Source organism: Dendropsophus ebraccatus, chromosome 4, assembly GCF_027789765.1.
Source record: "Dendropsophus ebraccatus isolate aDenEbr1 chromosome 4, aDenEbr1.pat, whole genome shotgun sequence".
NCBI lineage: Eukaryota > Metazoa > Chordata > Amphibia > Anura > Hylidae > Dendropsophus > Dendropsophus ebraccatus.
Window position 1 is genome coordinate 19945489 of NC_091457.1, and position 14261 is coordinate 19959749.

Sequence of the window (14261 nt, forward strand, 5' to 3'; positions counted from 1 at the left end):
ACATTACTAGTGGAATATAAGTACCTTGCATGTTGTTGCTGTCCTTATCATTCGCATAATCGTTAATGATAAACGATCCAAATGACCACTATTACGAAAGACCTGTAAAAACGTTCACCCATTTACATGGAAATATAATCGTTACTTATGATCGTTCTTGCTGTCGTCTTGTTGTCGCTACTGCGAACGACCGAACGATGTCTTATTCAATGCAAACGATTTGCGAACGAGCAACGATAAAAATAGGTCTAGGTCTTATTGATCAACGATTTCTCGTTCGGTCATTAGTCGTTAACTGCTATTCAAACGAACGATTATCGTTTAGATTCGAACGATTTAACGATAAGCTGAACGATAATCGTCCAGTGGAATAGGGCCCTTAGTCTTACCATGTTGTACAAAAAGCTGGGAAAGGCCAAAATAAATGCCACTTCCCAGCCTAGTAATACCAGCCTGGCATTGCCCAGGCCCTAAGCCTGATTTTTTGGGCTTGGGACTACAATGTCTGGGGCCCAATACTAAATGTGGCCGCACATGGACCTAACACCAGTCACTGTATGCTGATTATGGTAGTGTTCATGGTATGACAGAATTATTTGTTCTGTATATACTGGTTACATTGGTAATATTTGTGTTTATATAGTGGATTTTATTCATTATCAGTATAGTAGTATTAGTGTGGTGTCCCACTGTGGGTGTTGCTATTCTTCACACCCCTCGTAAAAGTCTGTACTTGTCTGGGATCTCACTATAGCTGTTGTATTACTAAAGATGACCACTAGATCATGCGCCGGCTAATGGAAAAAAGAAAAAAAACTTGTACATGCTTTGATGCTTTTTTTTTTAAATGCAGCATGCATGTTCCACTTACATACTGTACCCTCAGCTCAGCTCCCATTTAAGTGAACAGGTGCTGATCAGTGATTGATGACTTATCCTGTGGATAGCTTATCAGTAGAGATGCGCGGACATCTGAGAGGACGCAGCATCTGCGCTCGATCGTGATGCCTGTGATCCCGGGTGCATAGTTGCGGCCTGGATATTCCAGGGAATTCCAGATCGATTCCCTGGAATATCCAGGCCTCATATTCATGGGATCGCAACTATGCACCCGGGATCACAGGCATCACAATCGAATTTTGCAGTGAAATCCACTGCAATACTCAGTACCATTATAGTCTATGGCTCTACATTCCTGCTGCCATTAGACTATAGCGGTACTGGTAAAACTCGCACCATGAAATCCGCTGTAAACTCGCTAAGTGTGAACATACCCTAAAGGGGTTTACCAGTTTAAACTCACTTGTCCTCTATCCACAGTATAGGGGAAAAGTATGAAATTCCGACCTCCTTTGTTATGAATGGAGCTGTGGGTCGGCTTGTGACTTGCAGCTCCATTCATTCTCTGTGGATCAGCCCGAGAAACAAGCACAGCACTCAAATCTTTCCGGCGGCTCAATAGAGAATGAATAGAGCTGAAGGTCACACACCAACCCGCAGCTCCATTCATAACAAAGGAGCCAGGGCGCAGATCTAGAGATCCTGTGGATTGGGGACAAGTAAGGGCCCTATTCCACCGGACTGTTATCGTTCGCATAATCGTTAACGATTAACAATCTGAAATGACCGCTATTGTGAAAGACCTGAAAACGTTCACTCATTTCCATGGAACGATAATTGTTACTTACGATCGTATTTGCGATCGTCTTTTCTTCGCTATTGCGTTCGTATTTACTGCGAACGACCAAACAACGTCCTATTTAATGCGAACGATTTGCAAACGAGCAACGATAAAAATACGTCCAGGTCTTATAAAGCGATCAACGATTTCTCGTTCGGTCGTTAATCGTTAACTGCATTTAAACCGGACGATTATCGTTTAGATTCGAACGATTTAACGATAATAACGGTTAAATCTGAAAACGGCTTAATCATGTTTAACATAAACCCAGGGCCGGCCTTAGGGTAGATGGCGCCCTGTGCAAAACTTTCTTTCGGCGCCCCCCCCGATACCCCATAATAGTGACTTAGACTAAATCCCACAGCCTCCCACCCCTCCAGACAGCCCCCACAATCAAACCACAAATGTAGTGGGAGGCTGAAGGATTTAGATATGGTAGACTAAATCCTACTACAATGAGCGCCACCTCTAAAGCCGAGCCCTCTAAACCACCCGACCCCCCATAAAGGTACTTACCCACGCACAGGTGCCTCCGCGGCCGTCCATGGCTTTCCTGATTGGCGCTCCTGCAGACAATTGTACACAGGGGCGTAGCTAGGGGTTCAGCCTAGGGGAGGAGCGAGCGAGTCTGCGTGGGCCCCCAACTGATTGTTTCCCATAGGGAACATAAGCAGGTTACCATGCCTATCTATCTATCTATCTATCTATCTATCTATCTATCTAGTTGGGTGACCTCCATCATACTGACTACAAGGTGCTGTGAAATCTGGGTGACCTCCATTATACTGAGTACAAGATGCTAGGAAAGCTGGGTGACCACCATCATACTGAGTACAAAATGCCAGGAAAGCTGGGTGACCACCATCCTACTGACTACTATACAGGATGCTAGGAAAGCTGGGTGACCGCCGTTATACTGACTACTATACATGATGCTAGGAAAGCTGGGTGACTGCCATTATACTGACTACTATACAGGATGCTAGGAAAGCTGGGTGACCGCCGTTATACTGACTACTATACATGATGCTAGGAAAGCTGGGTGACCTCCATTATACTGACTACAAGATGCTGGGAAAGCTGGATGACCTCCATTATACTTACATACAGGATGCTAAGAAAGCTGGATGACCTCCATTACACTGACATACAAGATGCTGGGAAAGCTGGGTGACCTCCATTATACTGACTACAAGATGCTGGGAAAGCTGGATGACCTCCATTATACTTACATACAGGATGCTAAGAAAGCTGGATGACCTCCATTACACTGACATACAAGATGCTGGGAAAGCTGGGTGACCTCCATTATACTGACTACAAGATGCTGGGAAAGCTGGATGACCTCCATTATACTTACATACAGGATGCTAAGAAAGCTGGGTGACCTCCATTACACTGACATACAAGATGCTAGGAAAGCTGGGTGACCTCCATTATACTGACTACAAGATGCTGGGAAAGCTGGATGACCTCCATTATACTTACATACAGGATGCTAAGAAAGCTGGATGACCTCCATTACACTGACATACAGGATGCTGGGAAAGCTGGGTGACCTCCATTACACTGACATACAGGATGCTGGGAAAGCTGGGTGACCTCCATTACACTGACATACAGGATGCTGGGAAAGCTGGGTGACCCCCATAATACTGACTACGATAAATCATTGCCAATCACAAATACCATATAATTTTACTAGCCCAGGAAAGACTCCTTCCAGCCAGCAGCATATGGCAGTAGTATCAGTGCAGAGCACAGGCTGCTGCTGCTGGCTCTGGTTCATAGCATGGACACTGAGGGATGTGGCTGCTGCTGTCCCTATTCTCACTTTAGGCCCACTCTCTCCTTTATCTCCCTCTCCTAACCTGATGCTTCTCAGCAGGACAATGAAGACTCTGCACCCAGTGTCCCACTCGCGGCCAGCGCCGGGGGGCGGGGCTTGCATACAGGGGGCGGAGCTTACCGGACATACTAGGAACAGTAATTTACCGGGTCCCCAGTAAGCTGGTGGTCGGGGAGCGCCTCCCTACTGGCTGCACATCTAGCTGAGACATAGGAATCTCTAAGCTACATGTGCTGAGTGCCTGCAGGAGAGCCCCAAAGAAACCAGCATGGGAGGAGGGGAGGCGGCCAGCTAGAGGGGGCGCTCCTGCAGACAGCACATGTAACTTAGAGATTCCCATGTCTAAGTTATATGTGCAGCTCTCTGTCTGCCAGAGCGCCCCCTAGCTGGCCAGGAGTGATGCGCCCTGTGCAATTGCACAGGTCGCACACCCCAAAGGCCGGCCCTGCATAAACCAGACAGCAAGTGGGCCTCTACGCTCTCCAATGCCAGGTCTGAATTTTATTCCCAGTTCGGGCCCTGACCTACAGACACTGGAATTATACCACAGCCCATTGAGGCCCCAAAATTATGTAACTACAAAAAAAAATCTGAATTCCTCGTAGAATTTCCATATAGCCACAACTAACACTTCAAGTCAAAGTGTTGTGAACTTAGGACAATCACTGGAAACAGCTACACCGTATGTAATACAATGTGCTGGGCCTCCACCCACAAGGTGTAAAAACATTGTAGAGCTTCAGTTTACGTAAAAGTGTTTTTATTTAGCCCTGAGTAATATCCTATTCATGTCATGGACTGAGGCTATCCCACAGAAGGCTAAACACTGTAGTATCAGTATCTTTGACAGTTCTTCTCTACATTCCACGGTCTGTCACCTCTGACATTCTGCTTGTATCTCTCTTTTGTTGTGTCGTGTCACATCAGTGAAATGTTTTTTATGATTCATAATCCTCTTGTGATCTTTTTTTTTTTTTTTTTACTATGATGTAATGCTCTTTGTGTCACATCCACATATAGAGGAGTATTCAAACAATGACGATAGACAAAATCTGTTGTCCTTTCATCATAACGTAGACTGTGACATTTATATCCTCCGAGCTCTGATCAACTATGGGAACAGGGTATAATTTAGTTATGGACACAAAGAGGTGGCCTCTAATCCTAAAACAGTCTTGATGGTGCGTTCACACCTACAGGATCTGCAGCAGATTTTCTGCAGCAGATTTCATTTAAATAACTGAACACAGCATCAAATCTGCTGCAGATCTGCTGCAGATCCTGTAGGTGTGAACGCACCCTTATAGAGGTTTGTAAAAAAATTAAAAAAAAATTAAATAGGGACACTATGTATAATTTCATTAAACAACGACCATAGTTGCATAGTTACGTCCATTATTTAATCCATTATTTAATGAAATTGCCGATCACATTAATTACTATGGAATCCCAGACGGAGTGTATACACTCTGTATACACCCCGGCCAGGATTCCAAGCGGCCTCACAAAAAACTGACATGTCAGTTGAATATTGGTCGCACAAGACTGACCTAAAATGTAAAGTGTGGCTCCGGCCGCAGTTTACATTGTCAACTATGGTGATTTGGAATGTGGGCACACCAGAATGTGCCCACATTCCAAATCAAAAGAAGTTCTGACCAGTACTGCAGGGATGAGCTTTACTGACACCGGCCATTCCGTGACATGGCCATGTCACAGAACGTCCGCTGTCATACACTATCTGAACCCAGCCTAATAATGTAAGCCTATGGCCCAAAATAATTCCACACAGGGTGCCAAGAGCTGGTCCTGTATATGTTCTCCAAGAATAAGTTTCCATCACTAAAGGTCAATTCTTTTTAAATGGGTTGATTATCGGCAATGAGCATTCCTGCCAGCCAATAATCATCTTGAGTACATGTTGACTTGTTACAGCTACATCTCATCTCTCATGCAGTGGCCTCTCATGTCTCATCTCATGAGAGCGAATGTACCATCAGGTACATTTACTTTAAGTATTACCCATGTATAAAATGGCGCCGGCGTGGGGAAGCCAGTGCCGCGGTCAATTTTTTTTCCAGCCGTGTCAAAGAGGGGAGGGGTTTTTCTCCCACTGGGGGCAGGAACCAACCCACAGTTCAAAAAAAGGACTGCGACACCGGCTTCTCCGTGCCAGCGCCGTTCTATACATGGGTAATACTTAAAGCGAATGTACCATCAGGTGGTTTTCTGGACAAAATTAACTGATCTTCAGGTTGCCAAAACCCGGCACTTGCGCTAATCAGTTGCCTGGACTACACATTGAACAGAGTTTGTCTCGGTTCATTGTGCAGTGGCGGCGATGGGCAACTGCAGCTCAGCTACTATTCACTTAAACTGGAGCTGAGCTGCAGTAGCACATCGCCACTGCTACACAGTGAATGGAACCAAACTCAATGTGTTCAGTAAGTAGTATGGGTGCAGAACAGCTGATTGGTGTGGAATCTGTTTTTTGACGCTTCCCACCATATTTTCTAGGGATCTAATACCTTCTAGTCCTTCATGTAAAAAGTTTTACTTCCAACTTTGTTATGAAACCTTCTGAAACAGGCGCAGATGTGACAGGGGAGGTCTTGGATTACCTATTGAGAACCAGAAGTCTGAGTGGGGAGACATGAAAGGCTTTGGGGACCCTGAGAGAGGAAGGCAGACAGGGCTTAAAGGAAACTGGATTAATATGTCTCAGAACTTCAAAAGGATCGAGAAACCAGAGCGTAACTAGAAATCTTGATATGGATTTTCTTGGAAGATAGCCAAACTTTATCTGCGGGAGAAAACTGGGGAATAAGAAGGTCTGCATTTCTTGTCAGTGTTATTCTTCATCGTATAGCTTGACAGATAGTAGGCTTGGTTTGTTGCCAGATTTGCAGGAAATTCCTGTAGGAAGAATCTGTGGCAGGTATAGGTAGTGGAACATGTGGATACTGGCTGAATGAAGAAAGTAGAAGATTCCGAGAACCTTCCAGAATTGTCCCAATTGTCATAAGAAGAGGAGAAGAAATTATGTGAGTAGTGCATAGGATAGTGAGTTGGATGAAGGTGGTTCCCAGAAGAGAAGTCCAGTTTTACATCAGGCAAACTGGAAAACTCTCTGAAGAAATGAATGATAATTTGTGTTCAGAAACAATGGAATGGAATATGTATACCACAATATGGCAAGACGAGTGCAGAAGTTGTGCCATCTTAAAATCCACCATAAAACAGATAGTAATATAGCTGGCAGAAGGAGCATCGGTAGCAGGCACTGCTAGCAGAAGACCAACAGGCCTTGATTTAGAGATCTTTTTTATGGGTTTAAATGGTACAGGTCAATAGAGAGACAAGGCCACCAGAAATTATGAGACAGCAGATCACGTCTTGGAATTTTCCAACTTTAGGCCATGTTCACATGGCGTAAGAGACTGGCGGTTCTGTGACCCGTCCGGGTCTGCAGAACCGGCCAGATGATCTTCATTTCTGATGAATTGGGACCTGTGTGCGCCCGCATCCCAAATCACCGCTGCACACAATGGAGCGTGCGGCCAGAGCCGCACGCTCCATTGTGTGAGCTGACATGTCTTCTGCGGCCACTATTCAATGAATAGCGGCCTCAGAAAACTGACATGTCATTTTTTCGTGCGGCCGGATAGAATCTTGGCAAATTGCAACAACGTGATTTATGTAAAGCATACGTTGTGTGAACATGGCCTTAGGGGGTATTTGAAAATACAGTATAATGTGCCTTGCCACCAAAATTTGGTTAGGCATTGACGTTCCTACTCAGTGAGCTTGAGATGTTCAACATAGGCTCCTCAGAAAAAATAGTAGTAGCAGTCGGCAAGAGCCCATGAAACAAGGGCGTGAGATTTTCTTTTCTTTTTTTTTCATGGGCAGCTTTGGTACATAAGTATCCAGGTGGTCAGAGAGAACAGAGCTCTTAGGGCCCTATTACACGGAATGATTATCATGCAAAAATTCATTATATAGTTCGAATTTAAAAAATCGTTTGTCATTGATCGTTGATTTAGATCTGAACCTAAAATTATCATTAATCGTTCGCTAATCGTTTGATGTAAATCCACATTCGTCCGCTCAAGTTCCACATTTTTTTCACTAATCGTTCAGTGTAATTGCACATTGTTCATTGTTTTGCTGGGAACAGAAGGAATAAACGATCATATTAACGATCGTAATATGTTGTAACGATCGCATCTAACGATTATCGTTCTGTGTAATATGGTAAACAATTTCAGGTTAACGATAAACAATTTATGGTGCTTTTACACAGACAGATTTATCTGACAGATCTTTGAAGCCAAAACCAGGAGCAGACTATAAAGAGGGATCAGGTCATAAAGAAAAGACTGGGATCTATCCTCTTTTTAAATCCATTCCTGGCTTTGGCTTCCAAAATCTGTCAGATAAATTTTTCTGTGTAAACGCACCCTTAGTTTGCGATCATTTATCATTATTCATTAATCGTTAAAAATCGCTCCGTGTAATAGGACCCTTAGGGCCCTATTCCACGGGCCGAACAACGATGTAAATGAGCGCTAGATCGGCGCTCGTTTACTGGGCCTATTCCATGGCCCCGATGATAGTGAAACAAGGGCTGCAAGGACATCGTTACCGATGTCCTTGCATCCCTTGTTTTATACATTACCTGTCCGGGCCGCAGGTCTTCTTCTCCCGGTCCCGAGGGGCAGCATCGGCTTCGGAGCGGAGCTTTCTGAACTGACAGACCGCTCAGCCAATCACTGGCCGCAGCGTTTCCGGCCAGTGACTGGCTGAGTGGTCTGTAAGTTCAGACAGCCCTGTATAGCATGGTGTTTCACAGTGAGAGAACCTCAATGGAGAAGAGTCTGTAGATTTTCAGTTTCTGATGTTCCAAATTCCCAGTGGGTCTTGGCCCAGAAGAAATCCATGAGAAATGATAAAAGCTACCTTGTCACGTCAAGAGGGACACTTGTGTCCATGAAGTTCAAAGTGAACAAATCACTGGTTCAGGAAGCCTCAACATGACTATAGGTCTCTGTCAAGCCATGGAGGCACTGAAGCAAAGGGGGTGAGCTGAATTTGGGAGTGCTACACTGGTATTCATTCTTGAAAAAGTTTAAGACAACATGTTTTAAGGATCTCAGAGTTCTCTTCATCAAGTCAAGAATTGAGATTCTCAAAAACACTTTGTCTTAAACTTCGGCAAGAATTAATAGCAGTTCTCAAGAATCTGGCTCACCTCCTGTTGAATCAGCAGCCTAACTTGCCAGACATGGAGGGAATAGCAGTCCCACCATCCCCCTCAGCTGAGTTTTTACTAACATTGTGCCTGGGAATCGTACAACTGCAGGTTTCTTCTCCCCCTGCCACCTTTGTCTCAGTCCATCAGGGTTTCACGCGATGGTGTGCCATCTCCTGTTATTTTCTTCATACCATAGAGGTGATCGAACTCCGGAACCGCTGCTGTGTGAACACTGTGCAACTGAAGGCTCTGCGGAGCTGAGGATGCCATGATGTAAAGTGCGGCCGGTGAAGATGGTGACAACTCATGTGGTGTCCAGACGACCAAGTCTACAAAAGGTTTATATCTGGGATAGAGTAACTACTTCTTCCATATGTTAAAATTATTACTGGTAACTACTTTATAGTAATGAGGAAGGAAAGGAGCTATATAAAAAGGGAAATGGTGAAACAAGGCCACAGTCCTCGACAACACAGTGCCACAACGTGATGACTAATACACATCGGGTTAGCCATAGAAACCATGTTTCCACTGTTCTGTCCTTGTCCAACCTTTGGGATTCCATTTCTAGTACTTCTTAGGTTCATGTTGGACAGAATCCCATTGGTGTCAATGGACAATTATTCTTCATGTCCTTCATGCTGCCGAGCCAGATATCCATACACATCAGTGTTCACATCATAATGGACCTGAATGTTGGTATTTAGGCGTGTCCGGGATTTGGAAAAAGTGGTATTATACGGATGTTTAACACTGGTCCAGAACCATTCATCTACATGTTCCCAAAAATAAAACCACCACAAACTGCAGCTATCAGGATTGCTGGGATCTGTATTGTATCCATATAGCAGTAGGCAGGATTGCCTGGATTGTTTGCAGTAAACAGTACCCAGCGAATAGTGATGGCCACAGATCCCAGCAAAATGAGGGATGGCCATTTTTGTCAGGGTGGGTTCATACTGAGGAATTCTTGCGGATAAACTCCGTGGAATTCCACAGTATGTCCGCACGCACGGCCGCGCGCCTTTCCGCCAGCTCCATAGACACCATGCTATGGCCCGGCGTATTCCGCTATCCACCGAAAGAAGTGACATACTGAGAATTCCATAGTGTGAACCCACCCTCATGGTGCAATCTAGAGGTGGCACGGAACCTGACAAAGTCACAAGGGGTTGGATGCTTAATTATAAAGGGATATTCCAAGTTAAGATAACTTACCTCCTATCCTAAGGGACAATTGCCATATTGTGTGTTGGGAAGGAATGTTGGTGGTCCACTCTTTATACAAAAGTCTCCCTCTTACAATAGAACGAGAGAACCAATAGTGCCAATAGCAGACAAAAAAGTTCTAGTTCTCACTTTTCCAGGTTTCCTCGGAAAATGGAAGTAGTTACATCAGCTTTGATGACGATCCCTCAGTCTGTCTATGATAACACTTAAAGGGAACCAATCACTAGAAAATCACCCTTTCAGCTATAAATACATTTCTATATGACCTTGAGCACCGTTTCCAGCTATATAAGTAATCACTATGAGCGTTATATGTGGCCCAAAAACTTAAATCCTACTATGTAGGCATGACGGTGGTCCTCAGCTCCTAACTAGTCACGGCTGGCGGGAAACATCTTCGGCAATCAACCCTCCCTGAAGATGTTTCCCGTCAGCCGTGACTAGTTAGCAGCTGAGGACCGCCCCCCATGACTGCATAGGTATGATTTACAAAGTACTTTTTCAGGCTATATAAGTAACGCTGATAGCTGGAAACAGTGCTTGGGCCCATATACCGTGTATTTCCAAAAAATAAGACATCCTCCTAAACTAAGACACCCCAGCTAGCCTACCAAATAACCTAAAATAAGGCATACCCACAAAAATAAGGCACCCCCATGCTAAACTAAGGCACCCTCCAAAAGTAAAACCTATAAACACCCACCCACCCGACCCAACCCCTCCCACTCACCTAATCCCCTCGTGGACCCTGACAGCCGGCGCCGCAGGCACACTGTTCCATGGCCCTTACGTCCGTCCGTCCGCACGTCTCGACGTCTCCTGGTCCTACTGGATGTTTATGAGTATGCCAGGGGGGAAGCCACGGTGGGAGAGAGACAAAGGGTGAGGCCGGAGGGAGAAAGCCAAAGGGGGGAGGCCGAGGGGGGATAGAAATAAGACATAGTGAAAATAAGGCATAGTGCATCTTTGGGAGGAAAAATTTATATAAGGCACTGTCTTATTTTTGGGGAAACACGGTAGCAAAGTACTTAGAGCTTCAGGGGAGATTTTCTTGTGATTGTTTCCCTTTAATGTGAATTCTGAACAGGAAGTGTTCCTATGAAAAGATCACAACACAGCGGCGGCCAAGATTCAGTCCTGTCATTTTTATCACACACAAAAAAAAGCAAATGAAGTCAGCAAATCCTAACAAAGCGCAATAAATGAGCAGGTGCAGATATCTGCTGAGACTCGGTCCTGTTTGCTTCCCTTCGGCCACTTGTTTCCTGTTAGGAGGCGCTGACCGATCCTGCTGTCAGGCAACTGTAATGGGGGAGGACTTTAGGGTCTGCGTTCTGGCTGCAATATCTCATGTGCTTCTACTCAACTAGAATTAGACCACAATAGGGCTATGTTCACACGTTGTACAAACAACGGCCGTTCCATTGTTTAACGCCACCTACAGCCGGGTTAATGATCATGATCAGTAATTCCGACCGTAGGTTGCGTAAAACAATAGTCGTCTATGGCCGTTGTTTGTATAGAGTCTGAACGCAGACTAGGACTGTCGAAATGGCCCTGCAAAACAACAGTCTGAAAGTGATCCGTCTTGGTTCTGCGAGTCTTCCATATTTAATTACCACTATTATGATGAATGTCGTCTGCCCCCCCCCCCCCAAAAAAAAAGAAATTGCCCAGTACTACAATTCACAGAATTCATTGGTCTCCCTCAGCTCTCCATCACAGTCCTCCCACCCTGCCTACTCCTCTCCCCCAGCACTCCTACAAGATCCCTGCCCAAAGCTGAACTACTCACTTCACTGCAGACTATCAGTGAGGTTGGGGCACTTGCTGCATTCACTCCCTGTCTCTTTCTGTAGAATCATTCATCACAAGGCAGCATGCTGTAATCGCAGCTCACTGTACCTAAACGTATAAATGTATTTATGTATTTGGCCGGAGATGGTGATGTAGACTATAGGGGCTGATCAGAAATAGTGACATCACTCAGGGGTTAGAGAGTGCACTATATCATGAGTCCTCCAGGAGGTCAGGTTGCACCGAAGATGGTTCGTAGCCCCTGCCCTAGCCATAATGCAGCTATCAGGTTCTGGTGACCTACCCTCTGTCTCAGCTCTGTCACTGTCCCAACACTAGAATATGGTCTCTGACCACTGACCAAGTACTCGAAAGCGATAGCAGAACTTGACTCAGATAGTACTGTGTTATTCATAGATACTCGCACCATATCTACTTGCAGGAGGTCGGCTCACTATATACACTAGTTTATGGTTCAGCCAATGCAGATGTGTTGCTGTAAACCACCATGCACACGTTATCTGGGTACTATCTGGACCTTTGACCAGGCCGGGCAGCTACAGTTCTCAGCTGCAGCAAATCAGTTTCCTGGCTCCCATACAGTCGCTGTCTGACTAACAAACATGTCAATTCTTTCAGCAGAGAACCACGGAGAGCGGAGGCACCCTATACTCAACATTGAGGCAGGTGGAATTCCAAGCGGAGTCCGCGGCGGGGATTCCGCTCAGAATTTTGCCTGCTTTCTATAGTGTGAACGGGCCCTATTCCACGGGACGATTATCGTTCGCATAATCATTAACGATAAACAATCTCAAACGACTACTATTGCGAACGACCTGAAATCGTTCACCCATTTACGCGGAACGAAGATCATTACTTGTGATCGGTCTTACAGTCGTCTTGTCATCGCTACTGAGAATGACAGAACGACGTCTTATTCTATGCGAACGATTTGCGAACGAGCAACGATAAAAATAGGTTGAGGTCTTATTAAGCAATCAACGATTTCTCGTCCGTCATTTAATCGTTAACTGCTATTCAACTGAACGATTATTGCTTCGTTCCGAACGATTTAACGTTTATCCGAACGATAATCATCCAGTACAATAAGGCCCTATTCCACGGGACGATAATTGTGCAAAAAATCGTTATAAACTATTCAAATTTAAATGATAATCGTTCTGTGTAATTGCAGGCAACGATCGAAAAATCGTATGTCGTTGATCATTGATTTAGATCTGAACCTAAAATTATCGGTAATCGGTCGATAATCGTTCGATGTAATTCCACATTCGTTCACTAATCGTTCAGTGTAATTGCACATTGCTCATTGTATTGCTGAGATCAGAAGGAGTAAACAATCATAGTAACGATCGCAATAACGATTGTAGTAACGATCGTAACCAACGACCATCGTTCTGTGTGATATGGTGAACAATTTCAGGTTAACGATAAACGATCTCGTTTTCAATTGTTTATCGTTAGTCGTCAATCGTTAAAAATCGCTCAGTGTAATTGGACCCTAAGGGTCCATTTACACAGAGAGATTATCTGGCAGATTATCTGCCAAAAATCTGAAGCCAAAGCCAGAAACAGACTATAAACAGAGATTTCTCTTTTCAAATCCATTCCTGGCTTTGGCTTCAAATCTTTGGCAGATAATCTGTCAGATAATCTTTCTGTGTGAATGGACCCTAAGATTTAGCAGGACCAACTTCAGCAGCATGCATATTTACACAGCGAGCAGGAGTAGCAGTGCACCAGCAACTTGGGACCACTAGAGATTCTTGTGAATGCCTTCTTACCTGTTTTAGCCGACGTGACAGACATGGGTTTTCAAGCGTACTGATTTGTCTTTCCCCATTGAAATGATTACTGCCTACATTTCTCATGATGTCTCTGGCTTTGTTTAGAGGGGGTGAGGGTCTCAACAGTTCAATGTAGTTAGGCTGGTGATGGAGTTCAGGTGAAACCTAAATGAACCAATTACACTCATATGACGGTTGACGTCAGTTCACACTATGTGCAGTTTTAATGTGTTATTATTCACACTGCATGTTCCCATGTGACCTATAGCCACAACTAAGGTGTCTTCAGTGTTTTTACCATGATTTGCTCACTCATGGTAAACTAATATCTGCAGGTGAGGTATACAACTACAACATATATGATTCCATAGAGATAGTAGCAGCCTACAGATACAACTGAGTGGAGGGGTCTGTGAACTGCCAGGAGGCATACGATAGATGATGAAGGAAGTCAGTTGACTCATGACTAATTAAACACTGTGATTTTCTATGGGTCAGTCAGGTGATCACATGATCAAGCAACCATAATGAAACGCACGGATACCGTTGTGCTGGAAAAAAAAAAAATTGTGCAAGGTTGAACTAGGGATGGTAAATGTGCATTAAATGGGGGGGGGGGGGACTTTAGAAGAATATGAA